We start from the raw sequence: 14,773 nt of genomic DNA, 5'->3' as shown, positions 1-14,773 counted from the left end.
TCTGATTCCCACAAAAAGCTTCATAGCTCCCCTAAAACTGGGATAAATGATCCTGCTGGCGAAGCAGCCCCAGACAAAGGAAGTTTGTGTAATGGGTATCTCCAGAGTGATCCCAAACATGCTGCCAGATCTGCCCTTGCTCAGGAAGGGAGAACACTGTGGATGGCAATTTCTCCAAAATATACCAAGGCCATGGGAAGGGATCCCAGGGATTTAAGGGCTTTGGATCAGCTCTGTGAGGCTCTGAATTATGAAGGAGCCTAAAGTCTGTAATGAACCAAAACCATTTCAAGGCTTCCTCCACCCAGCTGATGTTTTCAGACTGGTAGGCAAACACCCATATTTAAACTATATTACTAACAAACATATTTTCTCTGGATGCTCTTCTTATCTTTTGAATAACCTCTTGAAAACAAACAGAAAAACTATATTTTAAGGAAGAATAAATAAGTTATTGTTGTTATTATTATTGTTATCATCATCATACTCTGTTCTTACATCCCACTGATGAAGGCAACAGCTATGGAAAAGTGTCAGGAAAAGTGACTCTCAATATCTACAGAAAAAGTTCTTCTTTAAAATCTGAAACTAATCTGTGCACAGGCACAATTCAAAAATTAAAGCAACTCTGGACTAGTTTCAAGTGTTCTTACCAAGGAATTTCTGTTACAGATGTAGCAGTGATAGCTGCAAATGTTTGGACAGAGCAAATTACAACTTTAATAACATTGCTGTGCATGGGTACTCACCAAGGAACAAGCAGGAGTACATTTATACAGTGCAGGGACACATCTCTTCAAATAAGGACAGCAGATAATTAAAAATACACATTTCCCACTGAAACAGGCACTGCAAAGGGAAACAGGGCTCACTGTGGACAAGAAGAAACATGAAGATGATTGAACATGCAGACTCTGGACAGTATAAATCAGCACAAAACAAAATTAGTCAGAGAACAGAAGCTGCAAACATGGGGAGGGCATACATTTGTTCAAATTTTACTGAAAGTTTGGTTTTCTACAATGACTTTGGCTGTTGACTGCTTTAGTTGCAGTAGCAAAACAGAAACAAAATAGGAAATTCCACAGTTTGATCATAAAAAAAGGGAAATGACAAAAATTTGAATTATTTTGGCATAAATTTAAGCAGAAAACTTTAGTCCAGTTGACATTTTTGCTATTTCTTTAAAAATCCTTTTAAAGATTTTTTATTATTGATATTTTATTTCAAAGCTTTGTTGAGCTTTTTAATCTTGCATTTACATGCTTAAGCATAATATTTTGGCTTTTAATCACTTAAAGTAGTTGCTGATAATGTTTTAGCAGTGGCTTTTCAGTATTAGGTAACTTAAAACTGCAAAGTCTCAGTGAACTCCATTCACACTGAATGTGTGATAGCATCTGTCAGCCTGAATTAGTTTTATTTTGGGATCATGCTGATCAGAATATACCAACAAAGGCACTAAAAAGCATCAAAGCAAAAATAATCACCTCTAAGTTAGGAGGCCTCTTCTCATCAGTGGCTGCTGACATTTCCTTGAGGACTGTCAGGGAGTGGGTGGAAGCCTCACTGAGTTGCAATTTTTTGTGTGCACTAAGAGCACTCATTGACTTCAGTCAGGAACAACAGAACCTGAAAGAGGGAGCACAGAGGGGTCAACCTGTGCAAAACATAAACAGAACAAGAAAAAAAGCTGCACAATGTCTAATGACTGCAAGAAAATGTCCTGTATTCCTCCTTGGTGTGTAACTTATTCAAGCACAACCCTGAATCAAATTATCAAAGTGTCTTTTATAAATATCTTGACACTGTTATCACATATAATGTGTCAAAAGTAGTTGTTGCATGTGAGTTTCATAAGAAATCAGTTTAATTACTATTATTTTTTAATTTTCCATGATGAGCAGCCATGCTGCACCAGGGAATTTGGCGTTTTTTATTCTCCCAACAAAAGAAAAATATATTTCTCTGTAAAATAAAGGCTGGTAGATAGATCTAAAATATGGCAGAACAAAAAAAAATTATCTGCAACTAAAATACGAGATGGAGTTACATGGGGGCAGGGGGAAAGTAAAAGAAATCTAAATCTTCCTATTTGAACAAGCACTTGTGTGCCTGTGTTTCACCTGCCAGCTCCAGCTGTGCACAGCAGTTCCACACTCTGCTCACAGGCTACTCCTATTGTCTTGGGGGACTTTTGTTTAGTCTGTGCTAGAAGGCTGCATTTTAAAATAATAATAAAAGAGAACTCTGCATTATCAGAACTCATGCCAAGCAACTATAAAGAATTTTGATGGCCCTTTCATTTCACATGAGGCTTTAATCTGCAACAATTACCTTCTTCCAGCATGTGTGTGTTCCCCCTTTGTGACTGACAGGGAATACAAAAGCCAGGATAAGCAATACTGGCTTGGAGATGACCTTTTCATGGAAATGTTTAAAGCATTGGCTGCTCCTGAGGTTTAATCCTCAGTTCCTCACTCAGGCAGAATGCTTACAGATCTGGAATTTTTTCTACAATGATTAATTGAGGCATTTACTTCTGCTCCCTTGCTCTCACAGGCAATATGATCACGTGTGGCTGACTTGAGCACACACCTTCATGAGATCAACAAAAACGAGTCAGAGCTGCAGTTATTTCTAGACTTCTTTCATGTCACAACTTATGATTATCAGGTGGGATGTAAAACATCTGGAACAGAGTTAACACGCTCCAAATAATGCAGGGCTCTTTGCAAAAATATTCTTCCAATAAAATAAGGAGTCCTTGTGTTTGTGTTCACCACTAGGCCCACTGTTAAAATTATTATTTTAACAAGATGCTACTGTAGCTATTGTGTTGTTATAGTAACTTCTCATGGGTTTATATTCTTACTGCTTTAAAACTGAGTAAGTAAATTAGCATAAGAGGAAAAAATATTTTACTGAGACAATTTAGTGCTCGTTACCACAAATATTCAAGAATCACTTCTAAATGACCACTAGGTCCCACTTTCAATTTATGGCTGATTTGAGAGTTGTTTTTTGGTTTTTGGATTTTTTTTTTTATCTCTTATCCAAATAATCCTAGAAATCCTTGGCTTCTGAAGATGCTAGAAATTGAAGAATTATTTGCAATCCAAGGCTGCAAACAAAACTCTTTGATTCCACGTGGCTGTAGATACAAGTAATGTCACTGCAAAACAGTTGATGGGCTTGTACATCACTAATAAATCTCCCTAAAGAACTCAGAGGAACCTCCGCCCAACAAGGTGCTACTACTGAAAATCACCCCTGTGGGAAAAATCCGTGTAAATTATATGTTAGAAAAGAGCTGAATCTCTGTCTGTCTCTGACTAAACTCAAAGCTGTTACTGAAACAGAGACAAGTTGTTCTGGACAAGCAGTCCTTCCTTCCAGGATACCAATGGGATCCGTTCTGCTTGCAGGGGGAAAGGGATCTTCTCCAAATGGCTGCACTGCAGGGAATCTTCCATGCAGTTTCCACAGGCTGCAGTGACTGACACTGCTGCTGCAAGCAAAGGTGAAAGTGAAGTGTTTGCAAGATGTGCTTAGCCACTGAGGCAACCCTGCAAAGGCACAGAACTTCAGCCAACAGCAAAACAATTTATTTTGCTGACCAACTACAGTTACAACACTTTGGTAGATTTCTCTATTTAATGACCAAAATACAAAAAAGGCTATATTTGAGGTATTTTCTTCTTATATCAAAGTTCTGTAAGTTAAATAGACTCTTCCAGGAGTCTTCCCCAGCAAGGGCCAGAGGGTGGTGTTGCATAAAAAAGGCAGGGAGATCAGATTAGGGTAAGATTTAATTCTTCAGTTTTAGAAACAAGTGCTATTCCAATTGTCGAAGTTTACCTTTATTATTGCCCATTGAGAAGTGGCACTGCAATGAGGTTAAAATGGACTGTTCACAGCTGCCTCAGAGCTGCTGCTGTTTGTCCTGATCACCACTCCTGATGCAAAACTTCCGCTCTAACACAGAGTAGCAGCTCCTTAATGAGTCTTTTTCTGAAAAGCTTGAACACACAAACATTTAAGAGGCTTCTGAAAGCTGAGAGTCGGCTTTCACACCCAAAACACTCAATGTGACATCACTCAACCTTACAGCAGCTGTTCCAACCTTAAAGTTTCAAACCTCTGTGAACACCTAAACCCACTGAAGGTGACAGCTCTGCACAAAGGCTTGGCTTCCCCATCCTAACACAATGAAGCCTTAAAGTTCAGACTCCTCCCAGTATTTCAGAGACAGGCTGCCAGTCTGCTTTGTAGCATGACAAACTGCTAATTAGTTTGGCATATACCAAAATATTTGTGCGCTAATAGTTGAGCAATTATTTATTCAAACCCGAATTCTGGAATTTCTCAAAACTTCTGATGTTTTCCTGTGGTTACTCTGGTAGAAGCAGAGCAATTATCCAAAAGCCGCCCCCCCCCCCCAAACAAAATGCCATGAAGCCTTCATTACGTTTAACCACCATTCCTGCCTGCAACTTTCAGCTGTGCTGACATAATCAGAGAAGAGAATTGGTGTCTATTGACCATAGAAATCACACCCAAAAATTAAGGATTATGCTAACCAGACCATTTTGTAGATAATTCTCAGCCTCATCTCCTAAACAAACTTGTGATCTACTGCCAAATTTATTCTAGCATTGATTTAAAAGAGTTGGAGGCTGAAAACCCTTAAGGACTTATTTTTAGTGCACATTTTTGTACAGATGCATTATTGTTTATAAAGACTGTCAGTATAAAAGAACAAATAAATGCCAGATACATGGTTTGGGGAAAAAAAATCAAATCACCAGATTTATGGAACTTTCATATGAACTCTCAGCTTTCATATGAACTCAATGTTTTTAGCCTAATAATAATTAAAACCCTCACAAATTTGGTAATATTTACCAACGCTTACCATCTCTGGTCACACTACAATTCATCAAACCTCTGCAATTAATTATCTTGACAGAAATGAATCTGGTAAATGTGCAAACTGTCAGACACACCCATGGACAAGGTGAGAGGAAGGTTCCACCAGTGTTTTATTTACTTCTATGAACAATCTTTCATTTAAAGTGCTTAACTTCTTGCCCAACCCTTGTAAATGTAGGATACGGAAATAATGAAGCAGCAAACAAACTATAAATCAAAACTTTCAGTTTCTCTCATCATCAATAAACAGTTTTGCTCATGTAATGGGAAACAAAATACTACATCCTAAAAGATCTGTCAAAAATCTGTCCAAAATTTCAATTATATAAACATGATCCCTACATTGAATAAAGTTCATGCTAGACATAGCTCAGGAGAAATCTTCAGGTTCACATTTATCACAGACAAATTTCAGGGGTTTTCTGTAAATAATTTATTTTGTTGCTCAGAAACCTGAACAGATGTTAAATAAACACAGGGAGTGTCCCTGCACAGGAGCCTAAATTAATTGAGAGCTCTTCTGTGATCTAAAGCAGTTTTCTTGTCAGAAGGAGTAGGACAAGAGAGTGGTACTCAAATTACACCCATATTATGTACTTCCTCCCCAGGATCCCAGAGAGCAGGTATCTGAATTACTGAGCTGAAACTGAGAACAAGTTCTAACAGTCTCACACTCTCCAGCTAAACAGGGAGAAAGTCACTGGAATTCAGCTGCTCTTTTCTCTCAACAGGGGTTGTTTTCTGTGCAGCAGAGACTTGGACATGTGGGAAAACATTCCAAATATTAAACACTTCTGAAAACTCCCCAAGGTGTCTTTCTGTGCCTAAGTAGATATCAAAATGTGACACTGAATACCACTTTTAATTGGGCCTTTGACAAAATCAAACAGGAGGAAAAAAGGATTTTTTAAGAAGTGATATTAAAAGTTATTTATTGCAAAGTGATAATGAAAGTTGGGTTTGTTGGGTTTTTTGGTTTTTTTGGAGAAAAAAGGATGCTCAGCACCTCAATACCCAACCTCCAAGTGATCCTTCAAAGATGTGCACACACAGAACACCAGCGGAACTTCTTGTGTGAATATCTCCATTGAACTGGTGTTTAAGAGATACCACACATGGGAAACCCTAAAAATCTTCAATCCGGTTCTGCCCACATTAAAAGTACTGAGGCTGAAAATACCACACTGACTCCAAGTGTATTCTCCAGAGCAGTGTCCTGTATATAATGATCACAGCAATTCAACACTGGGTGTGACTGTTCATATTTCTTTTGTTTTGATTTGTCCTTGACTGCTCAGGGAGAAAACCCCTCCAATATTCTGTGCCATTAGTCATTAGGGATTATCTGTTACAACAAGAAAACTCCAGCCATGCAAAACCCAGTAGAAGTAAAGCAAGCTGGAGGGAACCTACTGCTCATGCTATAAAATGTGTATATAAGATTTCTAAACTACACATGCTCCAGTTCTCAATGTGAAAGTAAATTTCCCATCAGGTTTGCTGGCTTGGATTCACAGAGAAAGTAAAGCATTAAGCAGGTAACATAGTCATATTTATGTAGAATGACCACCTCAAGGCATCAGTATTTTTCCCCCTCCACTGAACTTTATTCTCTTGCATCATTTTCTCTGTTTTCTGACTAGAACTAAAATAAAGGATTTAGAGTTGATGTGGAAAAAAATGTCCCCATTCTCTCACCACAAACTTGTATACAAATGAACAGCAAATAACAAACCCCATTTATTTTGTCAGAAATAACAGCACTTGAGGACTGGGAGTTAAGATATGTATGAACGAATGTGGTGGTTGGTGACATCAGAAAATGCTTTTTTCTTACCCTGGCTGAGATTGTGTCAGAACTCTGCTGCAGTCCCAGTCAAGCAGAAGACCAAAATGAAGGAATTGTGGGGTGATGTGAACAAGCAGCAACATTTACAGCTGGGTGGCATCACCTGAAAACAGATAATTTACCAGAGGAGGAAGATCCATTCCACAAGCACTACCTGGAATCACACCATTGCCTCAAAACCCGCTTATACCTACTAGGTCACAACATTATTTTGATGTTTAAGCACCAGACAGCCCCTTAACCTACTTTGAAGGTGCCCAGTGGAACACATGTTCCAGTTCTACATGGAGGAGAAGGGAGAGAGAAATCACAACTCTGTTTACCTGAGAGAATGGATGTGGGCACAGTGAGCACTGAGGCAAGAAAAACAAGGCCCAGCATCCCACGTGCTCCAAGAGCATTCCTGGAAGCCCAGCTCCACCCATGTGTCATCCTCACTGCTGCAGAAAAGGAGCTTCTCCAAATGTCTAGTGAGGCAGAGGAGGAGCCAGAAGATCTTCAGGACTCTGAATTCCTCTCCACTTCCCAGCCCCATCCTAATGCCAGCCCTAGCAGCTGCTTTCTGAGTAGGGAATGCAACATTATCCCTCCCATCATTCAGCAAAACCCAACCTTCTCACAGGATTTGGAGCCTTGAGGCCTAAGGGGAAGATGCTAAAAATTTTATTGTGCTCTGCTTCTTTCTGTGTTGAGCAACAGGTCCCAGACTTCCAGTGACTTTCCCTGAAGGGTGAATTCAGCAGCATGAAAGCTTTTATAAGGTTTAACACTTTCAGAACCCACACCAAATGCAAGCATATTTCAACTCAATTGGTCAGCACTTTTGACAAGAAGTTTGCCTCATGCTAAAACCAAGAAATCCTTTTTTTCTGAGTATTATTATTATTCCCAGTAGGATCCATGACACACCAAGCACTTTCCAAACACCCTGTTCTTGCCTTGAGAAGTTCATAGTGCCTGCAATCAAGGCCAATAGGTAAGGCATACCCATAACACTGGCCTGAACCAGGAACACACACAATACCTCTGTCTGGATCTTGTGGAATTCTTTCCTGCTGCAATGAGTGATACCTCTATTGCATCCCATTCTCCTGAGCAGAGGGATTCTCATCTCTTCTAGATGCTCAGATAAGATCTGGACAATTCTGTTGTGACTTTTACAGAGATCATCATTTTTTACACATTTCAGTCATGGTGAGCCAGGCCCATCACCTCCAGTAACTCCACTGAAATGTTCTTCACTGTGTTCTATTGTCCAGACAAAGAAATTTAAGGAGACAAAACAGGTTATTAAAAAATGCAACACTGGAGAAGTGAGCACTCACAGAAATCATTTCAGTTGAAGATAACGTAGTTTTTATCCCCCTCACTTCAAACATTTTTTGTGTTTGGGTTGCACCAGAGATCAAATGTCTGTCATTTATCTAAGGTACAAACCCAAATGCTTTCTTTAAACCAGCTTGAAAATATTACTTGAAATTTGAAAAATAAACTAATCTCTCCTAGAAAGAAAAAAAGTCATGATTCAGGCACCACCCTGCCCTCTCCAAAAGCACAGGTAAGTTTATGCAGTGGATTGACACTGAGCTGCAGAGTCATAACTCCATCATTATTCATGGCAATCCTTAAAGAAAAAAGAAAAAAATTCACAAGAGAAACATTCTTGCTGCACTTTGGAAGTGATGTGAAATGTTCTATGCTTATCCACATGAACTAAAGCCTCTGAACCTTTAGAAAAAGGTTTATTTCTAGAGATGTATCAATAATGCTGAAGAAGAGGCTCAGAAAGCTCCATGCAAATAACTCTACTGAGATGTTTTGCCAGTTACCAACAGTTCACAAAGATCTGAATCAAACATGAGACAAGAACCTGGCATAAATCTCTCCTCTGTGGGTAATAAAATATGAAACAGTGCCTCAGTTCTAATCAGATTATCACATGAAAGAGAAAACTTTTAAAGGCAAATTACATTAATTTAATCTATATTCCTCTTTCAGAATTATATTGGGATTTCATCCCAGCAGATCTGTGACAATCCCAGAAGCTCAAGACTCCTAAATAGCAATCACCAACAATTTTGTAGTAAAATAGTGACAGTTTCTTCACTTGTTCAGGTGAAGGAGCTGAATCACAACGTGACATCAGAAACTGTCAGGTGATTTTAGGCTAAAAATAACAATAGTTTCAAGGAAATTCCTTGTTTAAGAGGAAAAAATGTGTCATATGACAAAAGCAGGCTAGAGCCAGGACTTTGGTGCCTGCTAGCATAGGAAACAGAGCTGTAACTACAGGGAAAGTCACCTTGGAGTGTAATGCAATTCCCAGACCATTCTAGGTCCAGAAGAAATCCATTTCCAGCTAAGAACTATATAAATATCACATGCAAGAGAATGCCAGGACAGCAATGTGAGAAGGTGGGGAAGGAAAATGGACTATTAAGAGAAGGGAAATGAGGAAATACAGCTCAGGGTTCTTTGGTGGGATGAGAAGGAAGTTGTGAATGATGCCTGATGTGGGGCACTGTGCTTTGAGATGTTCCTCAGACGACAGCAGCATTGCCTGGAATAAATTTTTTTTTAAAATCATTTAAAAATAAATAATAATATTTTAAAAAGTTCTTGGGTTTTTTTGGATGTGGGATACATCTTATTCTTTTGATACTTCAGGATTCCAAATAGAAACTGGATCTAATAAGAGGTCTCATAAATTTAGTCTTAAATAAGGGACTCAGCAGCAAAAATGATAAATGGCGCTATAAATGGGAACAGGTTTTCTTCAGTAACTGAATATTTAGCTGGATAATCCCCAAGGATTCCTCCAACCCCAGACAACTTCTTGACAGGCCCAAATCAAAGCACCCTTCAAGTGTTATTTGTACCCTTCTGAGAAGTGTCCAAGGTCCCTGGGACCTTCATCTGTGCTCTGGTCCAAAAGAGCCTCACCCAGCCCTCGTGGAACAGGGGAAAACAAGCACAGGGAAGAGAGGAAAACACTGGATATTCTGAGAGAACACCACAATAGGTCCTACACTGCCTCACTCTGTCCTAACAACTGAAGACTTTTGCCTCCTGCCAGAAGTGGCTGCAAATGGAGCTGTCAGCTGGGAGCCGGCTGTGTGCAGCAGCCCCCAAACCTGCAGGATGCCAAAAACATCCTCCAAAGAGGGGGGACAGCAGGAACTGTCACACAGAGGGGCAGCTCTTAACGGGGCTCATCTCATCAGCCAGTTCTCTGTGCAGGCATTTTTGATTATTTGGTGTAGAGGACTAAAATTAATTCCTCTTAGTAGATTTAAAACTTATAAAGTTGGAGGAAAATTCCTGCAACTTCCTTTCATAATGTACCAATTGTCATACGATTCTCTGGCCCTCCAAGCATTTACACAATAAGATTTTAACTTTGTTGTAGGAAACTCCTGTAACAAAACCCTGTGTGAGATCTTATGAAAAGGAAGATGGTATTTATTTAAAAGTCAATCTGATCACACTGACTTTAGTCAGTGGAACTCTCACCCAAACACTCACAAGCACAAAATGTTCTCCATCAGAATATCTTATGGCTCCAGTTCAGGTGCTCATCTTCCTGACACCTCTATTTAGGGTAGTTCCTCCTTTTCATTTGAATGAAATCACACATTTAATTCATTATTTAGATAATTTCCTCCTTTTCATTTGAATGAAATCATACTCTTCAGCCTTCTCTCAACTCTGGTTCTACAGTTTCCTTTGCAGCCATCACTCCTTTTTCTCCATTATCATTTTAATACAGCTCTACATAATTTTAGTAAGGAAAAAATTCCCTACATGTGAAGTTTCAGAAGTGATTATAGTATTAGGGCTACAAGCAATTGTAGCTGCAAATTATTAGAACTTGGGATTTACCAAAAAAAATCAGCAAATTCTCAACATGCTAATTGTGATGTGATCACAAAGAGCACCAAACTGTTCCTTGTAAAAAAAAAAAAAAAAATCTACTAAACAGACTTGTGCCTTAGAACAATTCTAGACATGTGATATTGTGCAAAGAAAAAATGAATAGAATCTACCAAGGCTGAGCTCTGTTTTCTAACTAGGTGAAACAAAAAATGCTAAATTTCTTATTAGGGGAAAAAAGTCAATTTTTACTCCAAGAATGCACTTCTACACATACATTATTTTATCAGAACTATAGATACAGTGCCTAGCAGCTACTCCACAAAATGTTTCATTCATTTGCTTAGTCCAGATCTTTTGAGTGAAAAGAAGTAGAAATTAATTTTCTGTGAGGAATAAATCCTGAACAACTCTTAAATCAGGGTACACAGCAGTGCCAGCACTCCATTCCAGTAAGGACACTTGACATGCAGATTAGTCCCAACAGGAATGTTTTATTGATTATAGCCTGTCATATGACAGTCCCTCTGCTATTTATGTACAATTAGCATCAAGTTTCATCCTGGGCCACTGCCACTTTGGATTTAGTTTTACTTGGATCCAACTACATACACACAAATGTGTCTCCTACAGTTGCACTCCCTGGTGTGGGAGCTGTTTTTCCATGGAATTGCTGGGATATATTTTCAGTAAGGACCTAGAAATGCTGCAATTCATCATTTGGGCCTTCAATCCACTGCTTTCAAAATGCACCCATCACTAATCTCAGGCTCAATAACGTTTCAGGCCAGGACACAGATATGGACTCAGATTAAGGCTTTCTTAGCTTTTCACCCCAAAATGAGTTAATCAATTACAGTAGTCATTGGTACCTGTGTTACAGCCAGCTCAGGAGAAAGGGAAGCTCACTGTGCCAGAACCAAGAGTAATCTCAATAAAAAGTTACTTGGGTGGGTCAGGCAGCTCTCAGTTTAAATGCAGGGAGCAGCCCCTCAGCCAGGACAGCTTTTTCTCCCAGGATGTCAAATCACTCAATACCCAGAGCTGCAGAACACCAGCCCTGTGCCGAAAAGAAAGGTGGCAGTAAAGCCTCACATGCAGCACTTTGGATTTCTTCAGAATTTAGGAAAGATTTTATTGTGCTCTTTAACAAAAAACAAACAAACAACAACAATCAAAATTCCCATTAGTCCTGTGTGACTCTACTTTTATTCAGTCATTTCAGAGTTTGCTAGAAGAGGACACATGATATAGTTAAACATCAAACTCCACAGTCATGTGGGGATCTAATACTAAAATTAACAGAAAAGTTTCTGCTGGTACCAGCAGTTAAAATGGAGACAGACCCCAGGCTTTGCCCCTTCACAGACCCACACAGGGCCATGCAGAGTTACCCAGGATCCTTTTAGTCACTATCTCTCCCATATGGGCTTGGTGTCAGGTTTATCAATGCAGAACATTCCTCTTTTACCTTCACTGCCCTGCAGCCAATCCAGTGTTAAGTTTGAGGGTATTTAGAATGCCATGGGACATACTGTGACCCAGCAAGCTCAGGAGACAATGAATTCCATTTCAATACAGCCATACACCGCTATGCTACCAGGGGACTAGTATTTTTTATTCCTACAGGAAGCCCAAACTATACAAACCAACTTTGAATTTCCTAGAACCATAGGACTGGCTCCAAGTACACATATTCCAATTGTTTGTTTTAAACCCACTAAAGTTAAGATACTGAGTTTGGAGTCAAATGGGGGGAAAAAACGTTACCACTCCTAAAACAGTAAAAAGAAAAATTTGTGTTTTCTTGGTGTGGGGGTCCAGTTTAAAAGGCAAAGTCTTCCATCCAAATCCTATTATAGTTTGGGTTTGTTTGGTTTTTTTTACTTTTAAACAATCTGTTGCATTAAGCAAGATTTCTTTTCCCAGACCACCAGTTAACTACACAGATAAATTCAATCAATTTTTTTTACAGCCTCTAGTAGATCCCTTCTGCTCTCCCAAGTGGGTCACAGAGCACTCCTAATCAGTAGCAGTGTGCCATTCCTTTAACCTGTGGCCACTTACTGGCCAGGGATGGATTTTAAGTACAAGCCATAGCCAAAGCATAGAGCTGTGGACTGCAGTGAGCTCTGTTAGTGCTGGAGCTGATCCCCTGCAGCCTCCAGGAATGCTAAACAAGCCCTGCAAGTCACTGCCACCCTGCCAGGCTCACACTGAACAGCTCCACGGTCACTGATAAGTGTCCAAGGCGCTCTGAGAGCAGCCTGGGCTCAAATTGGCTCTGCAGCCCCCATTGAAAGAGTCATGCCAGAGGTCACAAAGCATCCCTGGCACCTCGGGGGAGTCTGTTAGAAAAGGAAAAGCAATGCTCACTTACCTGCTGCTTATTTCTTGTCTTAAAGGCATCTGGAACTGTTTAAGCTTTAAGAAAAAGAAAGATTTGGCCTTTTCAGAGCCTGACCAAGGTATTCTAAAGAGCAACAGAAGATCATCCTCCTGCTTACCTTTGTTAATGAACTACACATTCATGTCTCAGTGCCACCTCCAAGTGTTGTACGCTGCAAGTCTGACATATCTTCCTTTATTCAGTTAATATCACAAAAAAGTTGTGATGCTGCTGACAGGTGCAGCCAGAACTGAGAACTGGCTTTTCAAATGGAAGAATAATTTGGCTGCATAGGCCACTAAAGAGAAGGATGTCAAGAACAAGGAGAGTCCTCTCTTTGTGTTCTAGCCCTCTGGTTGCTGAGCAAAAGCTCTCTTTCCAGATAAGGTAACTGAATGGCCTGTTAGAGGACAGAATTTCCACACAGAAGGAATCTTCCTAAGTTCAGAATGTGTGCTTGAACTTTTTTTGTCCTGTATATGTCTCAGAAAATACACTTTCCTGAACATACTGAGATATTACAATGAAGTGACAAATGTCATCTTACCTCACTCTTCATGGAAAAGAGCATGATTAGATATTTAACTGAATGGGGACACGGATCCAGCTCAGAACATTGCTTTTCTCTCTTTCACTGATATGGGAATAGAGCTCAGGAAAGCTGTCAATGTTCAGTCAAGTGGTCAGGAGCAAGGCTAGAAGATAGGTCCCAGCCCTTTTTCCATATGGTCCCTTGGTGGTCATCTGTGGACCTTATCACCGTGGCATTAACACCTAAGGCTGAAAGTTTCATGGGTAATGCAGATCCTGGAAAACAGAGTTTTGGAGATGGATTCTTGTCTAGAGGCTCTCTTACTCCCACTACCACAAAGCTGAGTAGCCACTTAAACCAGCCTGCCTGGCTTCCTGTGTGAACAGCACATTAGAAGCATCAAAACAACATTAAAAAAAAATTTGTCATTACTGAGTCGAGTAATTCTTTGCTAACACGTGGCCTCTCACAGTGAATGGATGTGCAAAATAGTAGCAAGCAGATGCTAAATGCTCAGCAATTTGCAAGACACTTATGTGACATATTGCCAAAGCTTATCTATGTACCTTCATTTTCGTGGCTGCTATCAGCTTGCTCTGACCAGCATTGTAAATCACATCTCTACCGATACACTAAACTCATATTCTGAATTGTCTCTGTGCAGTGTCAGAGTTTAGTCATCAGTGAGTGATGCACTTCCTGGGACTTACAACCACACAGGTTGCCCTGTATTTTAAAGCCACCTTGAACTGACAACATGCCTTGTCTTTGAATTGCTCCAACTCTTATCTTTTCTGATTAAAGTCTCTAGAGACATACTGGTATTTCAAACACTATAAAGTATATCTATATTTTGATGTGTCTCTAAATAGAATGGCCAAACCACTTTCAGGTCCACGACAGCCCAGATTACTGCTGGTTTAGGTCTCACAGGGTTCCCAAGACCAGCAATTTCTGATCAGTTCCCTATCTTATCAGACTTGAGGCATTATTGAAATATAAGCAGAATAGTCAGTTCACAGTAGGGAAAAACCCATCCTTTCTGTAATAACCAGACCCAAAACATGCTGCATGATCCACAGCTCCACCTACAATTGCAACATGCATTTCATGAGATTTTCTTCCTGTTCTTCCTTTTCTTTTGGAGGTTCACATTAGTTAATGAAATCTCTTTGTAACTGCAGCACGTTCATTC

At 39.7% G+C, this 14,773-nt stretch overlaps 1 long non-coding RNA gene across 4 annotated transcripts in view; it reads right to left on the bottom strand.

Moving 5' to 3' along the window:
* Window positions 1-14,773, bottom strand: part of LOC115494460 (uncharacterized) — a 55,276-nt gene that overhangs the window by 18,704 nt on the left and 21,799 nt on the right. For 3 of the 4 annotated variants that reach the window (XR_012055219.1, XR_012055221.1, XR_012055218.1), the window contains exons 3-7: window positions 11,530-11,717; window positions 7,809-8,032; window positions 6,773-6,887; window positions 1,491-1,632; window positions 750-871 (exon numbers count right to left, since the gene is read on the bottom strand). This is a non-coding gene — a long non-coding RNA (uncharacterized lncRNA). Of the gene's footprint in view, window positions 1-749; window positions 872-1,490; window positions 1,633-3,861; window positions 4,023-6,772; window positions 6,888-7,808; window positions 8,033-11,529; window positions 11,718-14,773 lie in introns of all 4 variants that reach the window. The other variant, XR_012055220.1, reaches the window with a different exon arrangement.

The sequence above is a fragment of the Taeniopygia guttata genome, chromosome 3 (assembly GCF_048771995.1).
Source record: "Taeniopygia guttata chromosome 3, bTaeGut7.mat, whole genome shotgun sequence".
Taxonomy (NCBI): Eukaryota; Metazoa; Chordata; class Aves; order Passeriformes; family Estrildidae; genus Taeniopygia; species Taeniopygia guttata.
The sequence above is the reverse complement of the archived record's forward strand: the minus strand, read 5'-3'. Positions and strand labels throughout refer to the sequence as shown.